The sequence below is a fragment of the Ambystoma mexicanum genome, unplaced genomic scaffold (genome assembly GCF_040938575.1).
Source record: "Ambystoma mexicanum isolate Mex_15411 unplaced genomic scaffold, UKY_AmexF1_1 Mex_scaf10, whole genome shotgun sequence".
Classification (NCBI taxonomy): domain Eukaryota; kingdom Metazoa; phylum Chordata; class Amphibia; order Caudata; family Ambystomatidae; genus Ambystoma; species Ambystoma mexicanum.
Window position 1 is genome coordinate 2,097,501 of NW_027182325.1, and position 2,500 is coordinate 2,100,000.

Genomic DNA, 2,500 nt, shown 5'->3' on the forward strand with positions numbered 1-2,500 from the left:
ATGGATGAATTAAAGTTATCCTACCAGACATAGGAGTCCTGAATGGGCCCACCAGTCTTATATATCTCGCCTGATCGAGCCTGATCGAGCGATGAGCGTGGTATCATGTTGCAAGTGGCTGCATGGCTTAGCTTACTAAATGCAAATGCATAAGAGTAATATTCTTAGCATTCCTAGAGCCTATGGCCACACCACACTGAATGCACCCGATCTCGTCTGATCTCGGAAGTTAAGCAGTGTTAGGCCTAGTTAGTACCTGGATGGGAGACCGCCTGGGAATACCAGGTGCTGTAGGCTTTTTTGTGCTCCAAGTTCAGGAAGTGAGCCCTTTCTCAATTGCCTTTCAAAACTGCAAGGTCTAGCCGACTAGATGCTTAAAAGTACAAAACTCACTAGGCCCAGAGCCTACGGCCACACCACACTGAATGCGCCTGATCTCGTCTGATCTCAGAAGCTAAGCAGTGTCGGGCCTAGTTAGTACCTGGATGGGAGACCGCCTGGGAATACCAGGTGCTGTAGGCTTTTTTGTACTCCAAGTTCAGGAAGTGAGCCATTTCTCAATTGCCTTTCAAAACTGCAAGGTCTAGCCGACTAGATGCTTAAAAGTACAAAACTCACAAGGCCCAGACCCTACGGCCACACCACACTGAATGCGCCCGATCTCGGAAGCTAAGCAGTGTCGGGCCTCGTTAGTATCTGGATGGGAGACCGCCTGGGAATACCAGGTGCTGTAGGCTTTTTTGTGCTCCAAGTTCAGGAAGTGAGCCCTTTCTCAATTGCCTTTTAAAACTGCAAGGTCTAGCCGACTAGATGCTTAAAAGTACAACACTCACTAGGCCCAGAGCCTACGGCCACACCACACTGAATGCGCCTGATCTCGTCTGATCTCAGAAGCTAAGCAGTGTCGGGCCTAGTTAGTACCTGGATGGGAGACCGCCTGGGAATACCAGGTGCTGTAGGCTTTTTTGTACTCCAAGTTCAGGAAGTGAGCCATTTCTCAATTGCCTTTCAAAACTGCAAGGTCTAGCCGACTAGATGCTTAAAAGTACAAAACTCACTAGGCCCAGAGCCTACGGCCACACCACACTGAATGCGCCCGATCTCGTCTGATCTCGGAAGCTAAGCAGTGTCGGGCCTAGTTAGTACCTGGATGGGAGACCACCTGGGAATACCAGGTGCTGTAGGCTTTTTTGTGCTCCAAGTTCAGGAAGTGAGCCATTTCACAATTGCCTTTCAAAACTGCAAGGTCTAGCCGACTAGATGCTTAAAAGTACAAACTCACTAGGCCCAGAGCCTACGGCCACACCACACTGAATGCGCCCGATCTCGGAAGCTAAGCAGGGTCGGGCCTAGTTAGTACCTGGATGGGAGACTGCCTGGGAATACCAGGTGCTGTAGGCTTTTTTTGTGCTCCATGATTAGTAATTGCGCAACTTCTCAATTATTTTTCAAATTTGGTATGTTTCCAAAATAATTGTATCCCGTTTTATAGCGGAAATGTTGGACAACATCATGAGGGCTGGAGCTACCTTTTTACATAGAATTAGCATACAGGTAGTGTGTTCATGGGTAATAAATCAACTTTCACATGTAATGCAGTACAGAGAATATTGAGTCCTTCAAGAGGCATGAAAGAAAACCATTATTGTGTTGATTGTTCTCTCCACCTCCCTGCAACAGACACAGGATGGATGAATTAAAGTTATCCTACCAGACATAGGAGTCCTGAATGGGCCCACCAGTCTTATATATCTCGCCTGATCGAGCCTGATCGAGCGATGAGCGTGGTATCATGTTGCAAGTGGCTGCATGGCTTAGCTTACTAAATGCAAATGCATAAGAGTAATATTCTTAGCATTCCTAGAGCCTACGGCCACACCACACTGAATGCACCCGATCTCGACTGATCTCGGAAGTTAAGCAGTGTCAGGCCTAGTTAGTACCTGGATGGGAGACCGCCTGGGAATACCAGGTGCTGTAGGCTTTTTTGTGCTCCAAGTTCAGGAAGTGAGCCCTTTCTCAATTGCCTTTTAAAACTGCAAGGTCTAGCCGACTAGATGCTTAAAAGTACAAAACTCACTAGGCCCAGAGCCTACGGCCACACCACACTGAATGTGCCTGATCTCGTCTGAGCTCAGAAGCTAAGCAGTGTCGGGCCTAGTTAGTACCTGGATGGAAGACCGCCTGGGAATACCAGGTGCTGTAGGCTTTTTTGTACTCCAAGTTTAGGAAGTGAGCCATTTCTCAATTGCCTTTCAAAACTGCAAGGTCTAGCCGACTAGATGCTTAAAAGTACAAAACTCACAAGAACCAGAGCCTACGGCCACACCACACTGAATGCGCCCGATCTCGTCTGATCTCGGAAGCTAAGCAGTGTCGGGCCTCGTTAGTACCTGGATGGGAGACCGCCTGGGAATACCAGGTGCTGTAGGCTTTTTTGTGCTCCAAGTTCAGGAAGTGAGCCATTTCTCAATTGCCTTTCAAAACTGCAAGGTCTAGC

At 48.1% G+C, this 2,500-nt stretch overlaps 7 non-coding genes and 2 pseudogenes across 7 annotated transcripts; all 9 read left to right on the forward strand.

The window, feature by feature from the left end:
• The first annotated feature begins 178 nt into the window (after positions 1-178).
• On the forward strand, positions 179-297 carry LOC138549499 (5S ribosomal RNA). Its single transcript, XR_011293281.1, has one exon. It is a non-coding gene; the product is annotated as a 5S ribosomal RNA (ribosomal RNA).
• A 106-nt stretch (positions 298-403) lies between these two features.
• On the forward strand, positions 404-522 carry LOC138542246 (5S ribosomal RNA). The gene has a single exon (XR_011290233.1). It is a non-coding gene; the product is annotated as a 5S ribosomal RNA (ribosomal RNA).
• A 106-nt stretch (positions 523-628) lies between these two features.
• On the forward strand, positions 629-737 carry LOC138544409 (5S ribosomal RNA; annotated as a pseudogene).
• Positions 738-843: 106 nt separating this feature from the next.
• On the forward strand, positions 844-962 carry LOC138542257 (5S ribosomal RNA). The gene has a single exon (XR_011290244.1). It is a non-coding gene; the product is annotated as a 5S ribosomal RNA (ribosomal RNA).
• Positions 963-1,068: 106 nt separating this feature from the next.
• Positions 1,069-1,187, forward strand: LOC138549826 (5S ribosomal RNA). The gene has a single exon (XR_011293596.1). It is a non-coding gene; the product is annotated as a 5S ribosomal RNA (ribosomal RNA).
• Positions 1,188-1,292: 105 nt separating this feature from the next.
• LOC138543563 (5S ribosomal RNA) lies at positions 1,293-1,401 on the forward strand (annotated as a pseudogene).
• A 464-nt stretch (positions 1,402-1,865) lies between these two features.
• LOC138538732 (5S ribosomal RNA) lies at positions 1,866-1,984 on the forward strand. Its single transcript, XR_011286821.1, has one exon. It is a non-coding gene; the product is annotated as a 5S ribosomal RNA (ribosomal RNA).
• Positions 1,985-2,090: 106 nt separating this feature from the next.
• LOC138541239 (5S ribosomal RNA) lies at positions 2,091-2,209 on the forward strand. Its single transcript, XR_011289250.1, has one exon. It is a non-coding gene; the product is annotated as a 5S ribosomal RNA (ribosomal RNA).
• A 106-nt stretch (positions 2,210-2,315) lies between these two features.
• LOC138550298 (5S ribosomal RNA) lies at positions 2,316-2,434 on the forward strand. The gene has a single exon (XR_011294054.1). It is a non-coding gene; the product is annotated as a 5S ribosomal RNA (ribosomal RNA).
• Positions 2,435-2,500: the final 66 nt, after the last annotated feature.